Source organism: Pygocentrus nattereri, chromosome 11 (genome assembly GCF_015220715.1).
Source record: "Pygocentrus nattereri isolate fPygNat1 chromosome 11, fPygNat1.pri, whole genome shotgun sequence".
In the NCBI taxonomy this organism is placed as follows: Eukaryota; Metazoa; Chordata; class Actinopteri; order Characiformes; family Serrasalmidae; genus Pygocentrus; species Pygocentrus nattereri.
The window spans coordinates 21,577,960-21,597,281 of NC_051221.1; the positions used below are offsets into that span (position 1 = coordinate 21,577,960).

At 39.1% G+C, this 19,322-nt stretch overlaps 1 protein-coding gene across 2 annotated transcripts in view; it reads left to right on the forward strand.

Moving 5' to 3' along the window:
• LOC108428820 (zinc finger protein 469) overlaps nt 1–19,322 on the forward strand; it is a 248,789-nt gene that overhangs the window by 169,707 nt on the left and 59,760 nt on the right. Inside the window, exon 5 of one of the 2 annotated variants that reach the window (XM_017700129.2) lies at nt 7,228–7,349. The exons of the other annotated variant lie outside the window; for it this stretch is intronic. The gene's annotated coding sequence lies outside the window, so the exon portion shown is untranslated. The remainder of the gene's footprint in view (nt 1–7,227; nt 7,350–19,322) is intronic. 2 annotated transcript variants of the gene reach the window in all.

The following is a 19,322-nucleotide window of genomic DNA, read 5'->3' on the forward strand; positions in this document are numbered from 1 at the left end:
TTCTGTCATTCCTGGCCTGCAGCTCTTTAATTGTCACTGTCGATGGCAGTTTGTTTCCAATTAATAACTGAAAGACTGAAGAGGACAACTCATATGGGACTGCTTTATCCCATAGCCAAATGTTCCACCCTAAATGGAAGCAGATTGATCCTGTGTCTTCAATCCATTGTTCCCCATGCATGTCTGATTCAGAAGCACATGGAACCAAGAATGAGGCTGTCCTCTGGTCTGCTTCCCAGGGATCAAAATGTGAACTTGCCATGTGGACTTTCCTGGCCAGTCCTGAATACTTTTTTGTACTATACTAGTAACAAAACGATTAGCATAGTGGTTTATTACTGTCAGTGCAGTTTAAACAAGTTAGACAACAATGCAGTTCAGCAGTTTGTGTGTTTTGCACTGTTTGTCATCTATTGGTCAGTGACTTCTAAACCCAGTAATAGCGCCCAAATTTTACACGACTTACTCACTCAGAGTTTTCAGTTCTGTGCCATGACTTGTGCTAATGTTAAATGTACTGTTAGGGATTACCCTTCTCAGCTTTCATATATGTAGTTTTGAGTGAAGACACACTTTAAATACAAGTTATTAATTTTTCAGTGTCAGAAAATCAGAAAACATAGATTTAACCGAAAATTACACTGAATCCTTAACAACTAAAGATGTTTTTTAGCATGTAGTATGTCCACCCTTTGTCTTTATTACATTTTGTAGTCTTTTTTAGGAAACTTGCTTCCAGTTTTTATTTAATATCCAGTCAAAATGGCCATTAAATACAAGTACACAGAAACCTCAATGACTAAATAAAATAGCACATTTTTTAGTATTTATTGTGTTTGAACCTTGCCTTTATTACAGGTAGCTTTGCAGAGATATTTTTTGAAAGGATGGACAGAAACACCTGTGGATTTTATGCAGATCCAAATTAAGAGGGGATCTTTCATTTTTCCTGTTTCTCAAAGATGAAAGCTTTAAATACTGTTATTCTGACAGGTTTGGTAGCCTAGGCATTTATGAGTTCTAATTATTTTCCATCTATATGTTTTCATAATTCATTAGAGCTCCTGCTTGTCCTTCTTTGTACAAGTGGGTTCTTTTGTATCTAATCTCTTCAGAAAACTATGAGTGGTCACTAACAGTTGTGTCTGACAAATGATCACAGAACCATTCTGTATACTTTTATGTACACTATGCAGAGGTCCTGAAAATGTTATTTAGATAGATAGATAGATAGATAGATAGATAGATAGATAGATAGATAGATAGATAGATAGATAGATAGATAGATAGATAGATAGATAGATATTTCTATAAAAAAAATTTTCAGTAAAAAATTTTTGAGTGACTTCTTGTGTCTTGCATAACTTGGCAGTAGCTCAAAAGTGGCAGCCGTCTTTAGCAAGCATTAACATTTCAAAGCAGAAATCCTGGCCATAGATCCCATTTCATCTGTCCAGGCCTAACCACACCTGGCTCTCTGTCTCCACTTCCAGACTCTGAATGATTCACTGTATGAAATCTTATCAAGACTGAATGCATTAGTCAGCTCATTAGCTGCACCTACACTAACGTAGTTGGAAAAAACAGCACTGTAGTTGATTTTGGTTATGTGAAACACATTGCTATATGTATGGAAAGTTCTTAAATAATCAGCGTGGGATCACTGGTTGTCTTTCAAGTTTTTATTCTTGCAGCAAGGGAACAAACTACACACAGGATATACTCTGGATGCAAATGCTCAGAGCACTTTTGGTTGTGCCCTGTTCTTATACTCTCAGAGATGTTCATCCCACCCTTAGGCAGTAGAACCGCACCCAGTTTCAGTTATTCTTATCTGACACATCCTGTTTTATCATGCTAAGCCAGAGTATATGTTTTGCTATTGTACACACGTACATCAGTACCCTATGTCTCAATGTACTGCTTGAAAAGAGCACTTGTCTGCCACATGTCCATACATGGTTACACAATCATAAGCATAGAGTATAATGCAAATTTTTCTAACACTATATAACAGCAAAAACTTCTTTAATAGTTTTCTACTTTTCAGCAATTTGCTGAATTGTCTTGCTCTCGCTTACCACCAGCATGTATTACAAGCACAATAAGTTGTATTACCTCTTACCTGAAAGTAGTAACTAAATGTCAAACCTAGAAAGATTGATCATTTAGATGGATATGACATCCTGTGTATGTTGAAGTATAACAAAAGTCCAGTCTGAACAACAAGTAGGCCAGCCCAGGCAAACAATAAGAGAACACTGTATTGCATCGGTATCTGACTGCAGGAATTACATATCTATCTATCTATCTATCTATCTATATATATATATATATATATATATATATATATATATATATATATATATATATATATATATAATTCCAGCAGTCAGATACCAATGCAATACAGTGTTCTCATTGCTTGTCTGGACTAGCCTACTTGTTGCCAAGGGCAAAAGAGAAAGGGTGCAGGTGTGATTGGAAACAGTGACCCGTGGAAGAACCCTCTCTGGAGTTCATCTTAACCAATAACTGATTCTTTTTGCATCTGTCAATCAACCTCACTGTATATACAGCTAAGTACAATCTAAGCTTATTTGTGAAGTAGTTGTACAAGAGAAGTCAAGTATCACTCAACATATACTGTCAACTTGTCTTTGTATTATTAGTCCTGTAAATACATTTTTATGATGACATTTTTTGGTTATTTTTGCAGTACATTCTGATTATGTAATACATTGTGTAATTTTGTATCTGATATGGAAACCTATGTGTGAGATTCCATGTGTGCTTTGTTGTGGAGGGTAATAAGTAGATAAAATTACTTCTTTAGCCTCAGTCTGTGAATGGTAGAACAGAAAATCTCTGCCTTTAACTTTTAGCATTCAAAAGAAATCAGGGTGATTCTCAGTAGTGAATGGCTTAGTAGTGTTGCACTGTTAAAAACAAAGTTCTTGAAAGATTTTTGATGGAATTCTGGGCTTTTGTTGCAACTATTCAAACAAATCACTTCAACTTTAGATCACTGGAATATTAAAGGGCTCAAGTGAACACCAAAAAGTATTCCTGTATGTGGACATCTACTTGGACTCATTTCAGTACAATAAACATAATAACACTATCATCATCTAATATCATCTTTACAGTCATATTCAACTTCTGCTAGAGTGCAGTAAGCCATTTTCCTATTTACAAAGTTAATTCACAAATTATGTTTGTGGGAAAGATAATGAAGACATTTTCCATATCTGAAGAAGTAGTTTAGTTGCAATATTCATCACTATCTTATCTGCATTAAAATACGTGACTATTCAAATGTCAGAGACCCTTTTCATGTATTTAATGAAAAAATTGCCATTAAGTAAAATTACTTAATTATCTGCATCAGGAAAAGTAGAAAACATGTTTCAAAAGTACACAGAAACCTCAATAACTAAATACAATTTCAAGATTTTCAGTATTTAATGATACCTTCCATTCTTTTCAGGATAGATCAGCAGGGATACTTTTTGATACCTCTGAATTTCAGTCTTAAAGGTTGTTTGTGTTCTGCTCTGCGGTGGCCAGTCTATTGTTCTGAGAACACCAGCAGCTTCTTTGTTTCATTTGCAAATTTTTGGGTTTTTTGTCTGTTTCCTTTTCTCAGTAACAGCGTCTTGACAGCTACACATCCCTTCAGAATGATAGTGTTCAGTTGTTTTCTCACAGTGGAAGGATGGACAGAAACACCTGTGAAATTTTTCAGATCTGAAGAAAGAGTGGACCTTGGTTTTCTCCTCTTTCTCAAAGCTTTAGGCTTTAAGAATTGTTTGTATTGTTGGTGGTGACAGTTTTGGTGTCATATGCCTATGTGCCCTCATATTTACTGTGTTTGGTAACACAGTCAGTAGATTGGTAGCTGCTACTTGCTAATTGTTTTTGCTGAAATGTCACATTTTGTTGTAGTTTGGGCAAATACACCTAGACAGACACACAGACACTAACACATGAACTAATTTTAACCTCATATAAATTAAAATGTAGACATTTTTCCAACATTTATGAAGTATTTCTAGAATTATAGAGTAATGCAATGTCATTGTTTTGGTTCCTGAAATATTTTGTTTACAGTAAGACCAACTGTTTCAGAGAAATTGCCAGCAGTTACCGTAAAAACCTTTTTTCTAGCCACATTACTATAATACTTCTGCAAAATCTGTGGTGCTTCCAGACATTATGTGTGTATCTGTGTTTGGGTCACTGCCCTATTGGCCAACATTGCTGTCTGCCTCATAATCAGAACTCTCTCATAGATTTTATTTATATTTCCTGGTCAGTTTTAAATAATTATTTGGTTTGTTTACTATATCCCTAACTGCTAGTGTGACTGTGAGGCAAACAGAAGAGGAAGAAGTTACAGGAGAGAGAACATATAATTCCACTGCTCTGTCTATTGGATATGGAGAATGATGCGCATTTGGATTAGAATTCCGTTTGAGTATTCCATGCAGAATTGTGATCCTGATCGAGTTTCACAGTCCTGGCTAAAGAATGGCACAGCATCTGCTGGTTTGTTTATGAGATCTAGGTCATGTTTGTTTTCCCTTAAAGTACTACCTCGTCCAGCCACAGTTAGCTGCAGCTTCCAGTTCTATTGAGCCTCAATGTTTGATCAAATCAGAGTAAACCAGGTAAAAAGAGAGGTTTTCAGGAAAACCCTGAGCCTTAATGAAATGAGCATAAGGGTATAAAGGTATAAAGCACTGCAGTAAATTGTATCTAAAAAGCATCTGCTGCCATTGATTCTCTGAAGTTATGGCCCAAATCGTTTTTACTGAAGCAGAATAGGACATGAAATATTTGTTGCATGGTGTCCCTTTAAATAACTGCAAGTTGTCTTTTTGAGTAAATGGAACTGACATTTCCCATAGCACAGTCCAAGGTGTTGCTGGAAATTTACCTTTGATGCTGATCTCACTTGTGCAGCTCCATTTGCAGTGGGTTATAAGTCGCTGATCCTAGATAAGCTCAAAAGGATACCTTTATTCCTAGTACTGTTTCACAGTCAAACCATCCAGCTGTCTTGTCTCCTTCGAATCTTCTGGTTCTTGTTTTTGTTGAGCAAAGGTCATGCCCTGAAGAGTAGAGTCAGCAGGAAAAGACTTTAATGGACAGCAGTGAAAGCCAATCAGTGGGCTGCATTCTCCACATTTTGGAAAGAAACTGTCAAGGTCATAAACTCTTTTAGGAGAGGTGTCTTCTACAGCTGGGGAAAGCCTGCCATATGCAGCAGCAAAGGCCAAGTCAATGGAAAAATGTATTCTGTTTGTTTAGTTTTTTGTCTTGGTGTCTGTTCTTAGTGCTGAATTAAGGTTTTTGAGGAGGTTAACTGAGGAGGAGACTTTTTTGATGTTTTTTTTTTCGTTTGTTTGTTTTGTTTTTTGTTTGTTTTTTTTGTTTTTTTTGCTTTTCACAATTTTTTGCCCTGGTCCAACAGAAGGCCATTACACACTGAATGTGATGCCAAAAAATAACACAGAAATGCTAAATATTCAGGTGCAATTTTTCACACTGGACACAATTTTATTTATTTATTTTTTGGAATTTGACCGCTTTTTCCGTGCCAAATAAATAAATAAATAAATAAATGGGCAGAATATTTGTGCCAAAATGCAGCCATTGCTCCTCAAAAAGTAAGGTGAAATTGGGTTGGCTACTTTCCATGTGGAAAAGCAAAACCAGAACAGAGTTTTACTGCTGGAAATTTGGCAGCTGGAACTTTATGAGAAATTTTGCATTTAACTTCTGTAACTCAGTTTAAGCTCCATTCAGGGTACTTTTGGAGATATTAACATTACATTTATGAAAAAGCAGAAGACAAACTAATTAATTTACATTTTTAAAAATATTTTGCTGATGCTTCATTTTGATGGTCCCCTTTAGATGATTTACAGATCTTCTGGTGATATTCAATTGAATATCAACACCATTATGGTGAGGGTTAGATATTGGAGTATGTCTAGATTTTGAGTTTGGAGTAATGTTAGGTTTAGTGTTAGGTTTAGATTTAAGAGCATTTTTCATGCTCAAATTGAAGTTACATTTAATAGCTAATTTGTTGAATGTTAGTTGAAGTTAGACTGAACATCTACAAATCATCTACAGTGGGCCATCAAATTAAAGTGTTCTCAAAAGTTCTAGTTATGACACAGTAGGACACAGTTGATCTGTTATCTTGGTTGTCCCCAAGCCAATGCAAGAGACAGCAGTGATTGGTCAAGTGAGTTTGTCATCTGTGTCCACGAAAGTACACGAAAACAGGGCAAACAAAATTATATCTATAATGGCATCTGAAAATTGTGTTTGGTGTGCACAATACCATCAGTTATGAATGTTTTCTAATTAATTATTGATGTCTAAATAAATCACACAAATATATCATAGTCAGTGTGCAAAGGCCTTAAGAATAAGAACCTGCATTCCATTTTTAACTACAAGGCAAAGCATGACAGTAGTAAGATAGAAGTGATAAAAGCTTAATGCATTTGACATGATCTCTACAAGTCGGCAGTGCAAACACAGGATACACATGAAAGAAGAGGTGAGCAAAACAGAGGAGATGAGTAAGGGAAAGAAGGAGAGTACTTTAGTCTAAAAGAAGGGGAGAGTTAGAGACAGATGAGGCTCTTCATCAGTATGCTAATGAAGTGCTGACATCAGAAGTGAGTGGGAAAGAAGTAGAGAATTTCAACAGCTCCAGTGGAAATCATCACATGCTTTAATAAGGTCCAGACAGGTGTGTATCCTTCATCCAGGTGCACAGCAGAGAGAGATGGAGAGAGAAAGAGAGAGAGGGAAAGGGAAAGGGAGGGTAAAGAAAAGGAGGAGTGAATGCGGGATGTTGAAAGCAAGGCAATTAACTGGACTGAGAAAGTGTTGAACAGAAGGTAGAGAGAAGTTTTTGGAACTGGGGATTGGGAAGAATTAGACACTTTCTTGGATATTTCTTTTTAAAGGATAGTACTGTAGACGAAAGGAAGAAGAGATGACGAATTGGTAGAGACATTGAGGAGCTCTGGTCTTCTCTTTCCAGGGGTGTGTGTGGTTTTTTTTTTTTTTTTTTTTTGCTTTGTTTTGTTTTTAAAAGTCATTCTGGACTCTCTCTCTCTCTCTCTCTCTCCCTCTCCCCTCCCTCTCTCCTTCTCCCTCTCTCTCCCTCCCTCTCCCCTCGCTGGAACGTAACAGGAGCCACACGATGAGTTGTGGATGAGAGGAGGCAGTTAGAAAGAAAGAGAGAAGGCAACACAGCTACACATGCATGCATGTGCACACACATTGGAGCTTGGAGTGACCATGCAGCATACAAGGTGAGGGTCTACTCTTACAGCTTTGTGTGTCTGTGCATGGATTTGCTTTGGGAAAATTAAAGGCATGTGTGCATCATTGGCAGCTATTTCAAAAAATCAGATTAACACGTACCCTGTGTGAATAAACAGTCTTATTGGATTATTGAGAAAATTTTGCTGGATTTATGATTGTGTCTGTTTGTGTGGAGGCTTTACCGCTACTCTTCTGGAAGAAAGTGTGCTTTTAACGCTCTGTCATTAGCCATCAAAGAGCTCATCATAAACAACGTGTGTGTTCTGTTGCACACGTATAGTATTTGATGCTATATGTGCGTCTGTTTATTTAGAGTTTGCCTGGCAATGGAAAAACATATTCAAGGAGAAAGCAAGATAATTTCTTTGCCTTGGGTACATTTTTATGGTGGGGAAATGAGACCAGCTTAAAAGTTTGATTGCAAGATTACTGCTGTTTCTGCAAAAGTGTACCATAGTAAGGAATGGAAAGTTTGAGAGCGTATGATTTTTATGCCTTAGCTGTGTTAGTGTTTACAAGTGAATCAGTCAATCAATAGAAGCAGTAAATGTGAATTATAGGCATTTATAATTATATTGGCATTTATACATCTTGTGTTCTAGTTGAGAGTGCAGGTGTCTGGGAGAGAGAGGAGAATGTGACTTTGAGAACCTGAGAGAGTGAAGTTTAGAAGTAGACGATGCTGTTCTTGGTGATTGGTGTAGAGCCAAAGTCTGCCTTTAAATCCCATATTCACTGCTATACAGAAGACTTAGGTCACATTAAGAACATTGAAGAAGTTTCCTTGAAAAATGCTATACACCAATAAAATTAATAAAATTAGCACAATACAAAGCAACAATAATTTTAAATTATTTTTAAAAGTTCTTGTGATCATTAGAACACATTTATTTCCTCTTCTCCTCAGTGCACTCCAGCAGCTACATGTGTATGATAAATTCCACCATAAACTTGCCGTATTGCTTAAGGAAGTATTGAATATTTACTAAAGTATACAAGCTGAACCTTGGTTATTTACAAATATTGGGTTGACTGATTTGGTGATACTTAAGCTAATACAAAAAATGTTTTGTGCTCAGATGAATAGCTTTAAATATAGTACTCTCAGGTGAGCCAAGACTACCACGCAGTACTATATATAAATGCAGTTCACCTATAGTTGTGCAGCGCAGCGTTTGTAAATGACTGTCAGTAACATTTTTTTTTCCAAATTTCTGCTCTCAGATAAGTAATAAGGGAACCTCTCAGGTAAATCCTGCAGGGAGGTCACTCTGAGAGGTCAGACCAGGTGCTGGAATTTTAGATATTTGTCACTGCCCCCTCCCCTTATTCTCTGTCTCTGTCTCTCTCTCTCTCTCTCTCTCTCTCTCTCTCTCTCTCTCTCTCTGTGTCTCTCTCCGTCATTCTCTCTTCCCAAATCCCTCCTGCTTCCCTCCCTCCTCCCATTTTCTCCCCTGTGGCACTTTCCACAGGAGCATGCTCTGTCCTGTCACTGTGTGTGTGTGCATACACACCAGGACGCTGAGCACGTCTGTTTGAGTTTGGAAAATAAACTCTTGGCAGAGTAAAGCCATGGTAATTCCATTTTTTTTTACAGGCAAATAGGCCAGGATGCTTTCCTGGGCAGGTTTACTGTGTACCGGCGCTAGTAGATTTTTACCCAGGGGGATCATGCTGTATTCTGTGAATCTGTGTGTGTCCAGCCTGACTGTACTGTAAGTTTGCATGAAGAAAAGGGGAGTTTGTGAAAACACAAGTAGCACTGTACAGGTCTGTAGGTAGGATGGAGACATTGTGTGCAGCACAGTTTTCCAAGCAGTGCATAAGTTAAGCATTGGTGTGTGGAGTATGAGATAGTATTCAGATTCAGATTCAGATTCCTTTATTGATCCCAGGGGGAAATTGCAGTATGCATACTATACTGGAGCTGTCAACTAATATAACAGATGAAGAAGGTTGTGTTCATTTGTGTTTCTTTGAAATGGTGCTGATATGCCGATTTCAGCAAAATTAAACAAATACCTTTTGAAAAAATATAGTGAAAATGAATATTTGAAACAGTATACTAGAATTTAAAATGATAATTTATCAGGGCTGTTATAGTTTTGAAATTTTCAATAGTTTTCATTTTTTTGATTTCAGTTTAGTTTCACTTAGTCTTAGGGGTGCATTGAAAGTAATAGTTTTACTTTAGTTTTATTTAGTTTCAATTTTAGTTTTAGTTTTTAGTGTTACGATAAATGCTGTGATATTAGGTATTTGATAAGAGTGAAATAAAATTAACACAGGAGTAGACTGATCTCGGCTGGGCTCCAGCTTTACTAATAGATAGCCAAACACAGAAGAGCTCCACATCTAAACTCTTGATGCACTGAAAAATATGAAAACTAAATGTTTTTATCTCAGTAATTGTATTTCATTTTAGTTAGTTTTACATGGGATATTATGATATTGATTTAGTTTTTGTTTTTTAAAACTTTACTTTCTATTTTTATTACAGTTAAGGAGGACAGAGGCGGTCTCTCATTAGCCATCTTTCATGGAGACCACTGTCAGTGATATGAAATAGGCATCTGGTGCATTCTGGTAAACTTGAGAGTAAGAGTAAACGTGGTGGGTGTCAGGTGTTAAATTTTGGGTGATTGTTCGGGGGGAGTGCACCCACTGTGCACCAATGCTCAAATGACTAGTTTTTTTTTCTAACATTGCTTAATAAATATTAGAGGTTGTGGTTTCTGAGTCTTATTTTGTCAGAAGTAGGAGCAACATTCTGTTTGTCAACTTTTATTTATTTGTGCCCAACCAAACTGTGTAGTATTATAATAAGAGCACTGTGAATGTGAAATCAAAAGTGTGATAAGGAGGCCTTGCTGTATGAAGTGTGTCTGAGAGGTACCTTATTTATGAGTAGAAGAAGGCAGGTATCCCAGTCACTTGCAGCGCTGCAAGAAAAGAGAGGGGTGAGAATAAAAAAAACTGCAGAAAGACAGAGTGCTTGGAGTTTGGCCAGCTGTGATACAGAATATAAATAGTATGAGAGACAGGCTGAGGCATAAGGAGAGACAGTGCAAGAAAGAGTGAGTTTTGCCATGACCACAAGATGGCTATGTAAATTTGAAACAAATTAAAAGCCTATCAACATAGATCCCCTTCTTACCTCCTTCATACTTTTTACTGCCTTCTTCCTTCAACTGCTCTCTCTCTCTCTCTCTCTCTCTCTCTCTCTCTCTCTCTCTCTCTGTCCATCCTTCCTCTGTGAGAAGACAACTCTACACTATGGGTCTGAAAGGATGTGCAGCTGTTTTGAAGCCATTACTAAGAGAAAAAACTCTTTATTCTCTGGTCCTGAGTGCGTCTTTCTCCATGGCCCCCTTCTCCAGTTCCACTATGCACTTTTTATTAGACTGCTCTACCATCCCTTTCACCCTCCGCTAAACTCCATTCTGTACACATAGACATGCACAGTGACCTGTAGGTCTTGAGTGGGCTTTTCTAAACTCTCTAAACATGCCTGCTATACTCAGCCCTGCTACTAGATTCTTCTGTTAATTCACTGAGTGACTCTCTGCATATTCTCTCAGTTCTACTGCAACTGTACATGTTGTGTCATGTTCCCTTTGGGGAGTCATATATATAAACATAACTGTAAACATGCATATGTAAATACATGCATAAGTTATTGAATTAAATTGAACCTCATGTACATTCAGGGATGAGGGAGAGATATGAAAACACATACACACAGTCATTAAAATGCTAGGAGGATGTGCTTCTCACACATTTGCTGAAGGCATAGGAAATAGTGGATACATTGCATAGTGCAGCCAAGAGGTAAATGCTGCCTGTGCTTTGGCTGAATGCTGGCTAAATCCTGATTAAATGCTGTCTGAATGCTGGCTCTGTGTGGGATGAGCGCTGACTTCATTTTGGCTAAATGCTGGCTGAGCACGATCTGGCTTATGCTGGCTCGGCGTTGGCTGTGGTCGTAGAGATGGTAGGTCTAGATAAGTGTTGCATGGGAAAATGCAGTGCCGCAGGTTGTTTGTTCTTGTTTTCTTCACTGATGGACAAAGTTGTGAGACTCATGCATGGACCGCACCAAGCACTAATGTAGTAAATTACAGGAAATCAGCAACATGTGGAAGTCAAGCCCACAGACCATGATAGAGTGGTGACCAAGTCTCACAAAACACAAACCTTCACAAATCACTCTCACACACAGCTCCTTTGTATTTCTTTTGACATGTACTAGTAGACCTCTCAACCCATGCTCAATCTTCCTTTCCCAGCTCAAGTGAGTGTTGTTTATGACTTACTAGAAAGGACTTCTCCCTTTGTGCTCTTCCCTGTGGAAAAAACAGTACTATTTTTAAAAGCTGCTTAATATCAACAGAGGCTTAATGTTTTTGATGTGGTAAATATGTCATTTTTTATGCTTTCCTAAGCGCCTTCATCTTAAACCAACACCAAGGCAGTGAGTCATAAAGTGCACAAGTTTCATATTTTTGCACTCATAAAGGGCGTATTGTGCAGGGTTTGTGGATGGAGCTGGTTAGAAGGTCATCACGGAGCACATGCAGAGATCGGAATCACATCTCTGGTCAAAATGTTAGAACTGAAGTGGATAACAAACTCTTCTGGGCAAACTATTTTTATGATACAAAATAAATTCTGTTCAAGTCCTACTGTCAACATTAATGCATAATGTGTGTGTGTGGTCCAGAGGTCCTAACAAGCCATCTCTGTGGAACTCTAATGTCTCAAATAGATGCATTTTAAGAGTGATACTATAAATCATGTCTGCCCAAGGTGAATTCCTCTCAGTTTATGGATCTGGATTTATGAATCTGCTCATTAAATAATTAATACCTGTAGTTAAGAAGTAAGCAGCTGTGATGAGTGTGATCTTTTCCATGTCAGCACTTTTGCAGCGCGATTATTTTGTGTACAGCTCTCCAATTTAATATTTAAATCTGCTGCATGCTTGCTTACTTTTTGGCACTTTCAGATTCAAGTTTGACCGGGACAGTGGTGTTTTTGGGGTTTGAACAGCAGTTCTATTGCTTTTCTATTTCTAAGGCATTTTCAATGGACTGTTTTTGCAAAACTCTTGCTGGTGGCTGAAGCCGGATTTGAATTGTAACACAATTATGTTGCAGGGCATAGTGGCCAAATTCCTCCATAATCCTAGGGTAAGTGTGTGGTAGCAATATGTTTATGCACAGAAATGCATGTGTAAAGACACAGGAGCATGTATTTGTGTCTGTATCTACAGTCTGGTGCACACATATCTTTGTTAGTTTGTATATGCACATTACACATTGAGTAATGTGCAAAAGTCAGTGACCACTCTTTATTTATTTTAATTTCCAGTCAAAGTGTCCATTAAGTACAAATTATTAATTTTTTCAGCAGATGTTTCTCCACTCAAAAATCCCCCATTCTTCCACTGTGAGAAGACAACTCAGTGCTTGTGAGACAGAAAGGGTGTGAAGCTGAAAAGGAAAAAGGAAAATTTGCAGATCAACAAAAGAAGCTGCTGGTCTTATCAGAACAATTGACTGGAGGACCTAGAACCCAGACCTCAGCATCACTGTTTGAATTACTTTGATTATGAGAAGCAAAAAATGCAACTTCCTAGACTGAACTGTGCAGGTGTGAATAAAATATTCCTGCAGATTTTTTTGAAAAGGTGAAAGCAAGGCATCTATGTTTATAGTTTAGTTATATATTTAGCATTCTGTTTACTTGCAATCATTTCTGTGTATTTTTTGTTAAATATGTTTTTTTAAATAAAGAGTGGTCTCTGACATTTGCACAGTACAGTATGTGTGTGCATTTACTGTATGTGTGTGTTAATTTAGACACTGTGGTCTATAACTGGCATTTATTTGCCTTTTGTTTGTTTTGTGCTCTGTGGAGGTGTGATAAAGAACTCTCATCTGGTTCACTTCTTCTTGCAGATGGGCATTAGTCTCTCCATGCCTAGGGGAAGAAGAGATGAGGAGAGAGAGAGGGAGGGAGGAAAAGAAGGAGGGAGGTCTTCTGGGCTTTCCTCACTCTCTGGGCACTTGACTTGACGCATCTAAAGTTCTTGCCTGGGGCTCCGTCCGACCCACCTTCTATATCAATAGTGTGTTTCTTATGATGGCAGTAAAACCAACCCCGCCCTGCACAGTGGGGAGACAGAGAGAGAGAGAGAGAGAGAGAGAGAGGCTTCTAGAGTGGCCTGGCTCATGACTGCATCCTTTGCTTTCACCCGAATTAGATGCCTTCCTGCTGAGATCATGTGGCAGAGTTGAGAGAATGTGGAATGGCACGGGCAACCACACACTCGTGCACACACACACATATACTTTCACAAATGGCTTAAACACAGCTGTAAGTGTAAGAGAGGAGAAAGAAGAACGAGAGAGAGAGAAAGAGAGAGAGAGAGAGAGAGAGCACTAAAAGAACACCACAGGGACAGATTTCAGTCTTTCTGACATACACAAAGTAGGAGCATAGGGAGACGTCTAAACAGTCTGCTGCCATTTTCCTTGCGTCAGCCAGTTCCGTCATTTGAAAAACCTGCTGTTGTTCAGCATTATTGTCCAGAATTTTTTTTCTTTTCCCTCTGAAACCTCAGAATGCTGTGTGCAGATGGGCCAGTCCGCCAGGCCACTTTATTATTTGACACGTTGCTGTCTGATAAAGCTAAGAGCCTGGCTGCACTTCTGGGCCTGGATGGACATGGCGTAAATAAGTGTGAGTCTCCTGCTAAACAGCTGCAACTCTAAGAATGACTGCCCATTTCTATGCACAGGGATCAGTGAGTTATGTTCTGTAGGCGCCTGGGTAGAAATCCTTCTTTCAGACTGATCTAGGACCAGTTTCAACCAAGTTCTAGCTTTGGCACTATCAGCAAGCTGAAGTGTGATCATAAAGAAGGAAGATATCATGCTGTGGTGACAATAATGCTATATGGCTCTGCTCTGCTGCTCTTTCTATAAACTCTTCTCAGCCGTGGGTCCAGCTGAACGCCAGACCAGATGAATACTGCATCACCCAGGGTTGACTCCCTGTGGCTGTGGGCCAAGTGTGTCACTCTCCCTGATACACATGCACACACACACACACACACACACACACACACACACACACACACACAACTCTTTCTCCAACATTTTCAGACACTGAGACTGGAAACTGAGGGATTCTGAGTATAAGATGGGACCTGCAGCTCTTGGTGCTGTTTGAAGGTGTCTGAGTGATAATCTGCATTTATCGACAGGATAAATCTCTCAGGAGTACAAGGAGACTACATTGTGTGCACTACTGGTACATTACCCTGCTGATGTTTCACTGTCTCGACTTTGATTGACAGTCAAGATGTTTGTGCTTCATGTTACACCTCAGTCAGTCTGACCATGTTGACCCTCAGGAGTGACGTAGCGGGCATATGAGAAAGGCGAAGGAAAAGGGAAGACTTAGCTGCTAGCATTGATAGTTCAGATACATGTAATGGATGCATGCTATTGTTCAAAAGTTTTGATTTTGTTATATACACAGGTAGAATGCTGTCAAAAAAAATAAAAATTTAGATGTGTCTAGTATGGGTAACAAAACTGTAGATAATTTCATAATAATTGAAAAATCTTCTGAAGTTGAATGTCTTGAGGTTCTACCAAAACCAACCGTCTAACTGATGGACCTGCTGTCAGGAGAATGGCTGGCAGTCCAAGAGAGCATAATTGGTCTTATTTTCTCTGGGTAGCTCACCCTCACCTCATCACCCAGGGATGTATTCCACAGCTATGTGTGTTAGATTGATTGGAATTATGTGGATCAGATTGTGGTATTAGCTGATGTAACAGAATAGGGGGAAAGCTTTCATGTCCACGTTGAGCTGTCCAGTGATGTTGTGATAGCTGCATGAGGAAGCATGTGCTAGCCTTCACCTTCCCTTCATGTGATAGAGAGAGACCTAGCTAGTGCTTTTGAATTAGGCATTACCGTTTTTTGTTTTTTTGGGGGGGTCAGATGATTCAAAATTTAGAATGTTGCGAAAAATCAAGGTAAATTGATAATTACAGTATTATTTTCATTCTATAACATAAAACAAAAAATTGTTGAGTGTTGTGCATATGTTCACATTCATGTGAGAGAGCACATGTGCATGTGTTACTCCTCTGTCAGCCCAGCGTGTCTGATGAAAAGTGAGGAGCGCTAAATGTAAATCTGTAAGGGCATGTGGGTGGCTCTGGGGCTTGTGAGCCCTGTTCCAGGCCTCAAAGGAAACGTGAAGAAGCAAAGTGAAAAGAATGGAAGTGCTCTCTGATTCACACGGTTGCAGATACACTGTTACAGGTTGTCTCATTTACTGTATGTCAAACACAATCTGGATGTGGGAGAAGCACCAGAGGGAGCAGTTAGATGGTGACAATAGGCTCTGCTTTTAGGCTTATCTGAGGTCGTTCTGCCTGTTTTTCTGTTTCCTACAATTAGAATATAGTTGGGAATCTGCATAAGAGAGACAGATAAGATGCTTGGAGTAAAGCTCAGGGCATTTTGGAGGTGTTGAGAGGTTAACTGGATGGTTATTCAGTGTGTGTGTTGAGTGGGTTGCTGTAAGCTGCCAAGAGGGGACACCAACCATTTAATGAGTTCACAGAGAGCTGTGCTAATCGAAGCTTGAGTTTAACAAAGGGAAGACTGAGCAATGGCTTGGACTGACACTGAAGTGTGTGTGTGTGTGTGTGTGTGTGTGTGTGTGTGTGTGTGTGTGTGTGTGTGTGTGTGTGTGTGTGTGTGTGTGTGTGTGCTGAGCATGACTGACGTGTGTTTTTGTTGGGGGAGGTGTGTGGTGGCTTTGCAGAATCAGCACTGATATGCAGAACAACAGAGAGAGAAGGAGAAAATAAGAAGAAGAGCATGATGCCACCATCTGTTTGCCACATGCAAACCCTGCAGCAGCTCCATAAATCTCAGATGCGCTCAACAATGCAGGGTCAAATTCCACCAGGGTAGATGTGAGCTGGATACCCCCACCCGAACATGGGGCTCAAACTCCACACAGGCGTCCGTGGAAAACAGACAGAAAGATGAAGTGACAGAGAGCTCAGATATGGCACAGCTCAGATACAAGTCGCATAGAGTTTGACGCCTCATTCACACACATGCTAAATGACCAAAAGCTGTGTTTATTCTAGCTTGTGGTGCACAGGTTTGGTTTAATTGTCTGATGCTGTGCAACCTATGAACTCATTAAACCCTAAGGCCTATATGTGTAATGTCTGAACAACTAGATTAGTTTAGCAGTTAGTCAAATAATTTATATCAGTTGCTGAGTGAGAAGATTAAAAACTGAATAACAATCCCAGATTTTAAGGGACAAAAGCTCGTACCCACCTTTTCTTCTCAAAAACAGCTTTGAGATACTGACCTTCAATATAGCATCACCCCTGCTGTCCCATCTCACTGTACGGTTAAAGGGGTCTTCAGGCCAGCACCTCTTGCCCTCTGTCACAGCTCAGGGTCACAGAGATCAGTGGAGAGCTGGTGCAGGCAAATATGTGGATGATTTGGCTTTTCCTATAGCCTACAGATGGCCCGGAGCGTTTGTTATGGTGATCCTCCTGCTAACTCCTTTGTTTTGACAGTGCAGAATTAACACCGCTTGTTTCTGTTTTTCCACCCCCCCCACCCCCCCCCCCACCCCCATGCCCATCACAAGGAGCATCACGTTGACAGCCGCTCATGTGGGCTCTGACACTCTCTCCCTGCTGGCACATGTTTACGTACATGTGTGGCTGTAATGATAGCGTGCCAGCGGATTCCTCCAAGCGTGCAAACACATCTGGACCTGTGCATGGACTACATGTGGCATTGCAGGCAGCAGATCAAATCTCCACTTCACCCCTTCTGCACTGGTTTACATGACTTTTATGCGGCAGGTCAAACCAGTGAGATTATTCACAGTTTGGCTGGGCAGCTCTAGACACCAGTCTTTTTGTCTGGAGTACATTCTCTTCAAAGAAATACCTTGAAGTTCATTCATTCAGGGCAAGTTTATTTTATCTCACAGATTATTATCTCTAAGATACAGTCAGTAAGGGTTGACATGGTTTGAATTGTACTGGTTAAGGCTTAATTTGCAGAGGCATCTCCAGTAAACTAAATCAATCACACTTTATTTTGATGGTCATATATAGATATTCTACAGATACTATTTAAATTAATGTTGGAGTAAAGTTTGGGGTGAGATTTAACTCCTTAAACGGTCAGGGCCCACAAGCAGAGCCCAAAGTCTTATTACATATTCTTATAACCAAGAATAGCTCAGCCAGTTTGCATTAAAGTCACTGTAGTTGCTAAATAATAACCTTTAGTGTGTAATAAGCCTAGGAAATGAAAAATGGATGAAGTAAGTCAGGAGTTACAGAAATGAAGCCAAAGATGTGTGTAATGTTAAATACCATATTTTAGTTTGTTTGCTGATGCTCTGCATATGATGTACAAAAATGATACAAAGGCTGATACAAAGGTTGTGTTTAGGGTTATGGTTTTGGTTTATTTAAATGTTGTCAAATACTTAACAGTTTTATTTAATGATCCAACAAATGGAAACATCTGTCTGTATAGTTTGGAGAGACCAACATTTGAAACAGAGACCAACAGAGAAAAAAATTTTGCCCTCAAATTAGGTTAGATGGTCAGATAGCTGTCTTGTCTTTAAGATGTGGAGCCACTTATTCTAGACTTGGGTTTGATTTCATGGAAATTTAGATCAATTGAAATCATTTTGGTGAAAAGAAAAAAATATTATAATGATATGGTTGCCAGAGATGATTCACCACTAATTTCATGTTCCCTCTTAAAAGAGAAGTTACGCTGGTGTGTTTTTGTCCCACTTGAGCTGTGGGTGAGAACCTCCAGCCAATAACAGAGCCCAACTGTGACATCACAGCAGTGCTATGCATTCAATGAATAAAGATGAAGATTCCAGAAAAAACATTAATAAAAAACAAAAATTGGAGCTGATGGAGAACCAGTGAAAACATAACAGCAAGAAGTTCTGTGTCTCATTTCTATTCATTTATCACGGTCAGAGAGTGGAGCGACCGAGGTCTGGCCTGGGACAGTGCTGACTGAGCAGGAAGAGTGCAGCACACGTCAGTTAGATCAGCATGAACGCTGTCATTCCACAACCCTGCAGCACTGGAAGGAGGGCATAAAAAACACACTGTGATGAGCAGTGCCTCCTTCATCAGTTAATGTGGCCTGCTGTTGGAGATCCAGGGAGGAAGAAGAGGAAGTGAGGTAGACCGTCACTTGCAGTGCAGACAGCTGGAGTGATGACTTTAGGGGATGTGGGCAATGAAAGGAAAAGCCTGAGCCAGCAAGCACATTAAACTTTAACAAACTTGCAAACTGAAGAAAGTGTCATAATTCACCTATTCTTTTGCAGTTGTTTTACTCTACAGTGAAGTTGGAAGAAATCTAAACAGAACAAGATCATTTCTAACAGTAATCTATCTTTAAAGATGACTCAATTCCCATTCCTAATACTTTGATATGAACCTATTAATCCTGCACTGATGATGATCATGAAGGGAGTTGTTGAAAACAGATATCAAACATCTTAAATTGTTTGGTCTGTCATTCACCACTGTACAAGTCTCTGGTCTCTGATGTTTTTGAGAATGCTTAATTAGAGGGCATTTCTCCAAAACATGCTTGGCTTATCAGGGCTGGGATGTAACGGATATAAGTATTGGGAATATGTATTCAGAACACAGAAATTAAGTATCTGTATTCAGTCCAAGTTGCATTATATAAAATCAGTATTCAGAATAAAGTTACTTTTTACGTTTTTAGAGTACTCTCCCACTAAATAAAAACAAGTATTCAAAAGAAACAGCAACAATGCTTGTTTTTTTATTTATTTTTTTAATTAGTACACAGCATATAGCAAACTC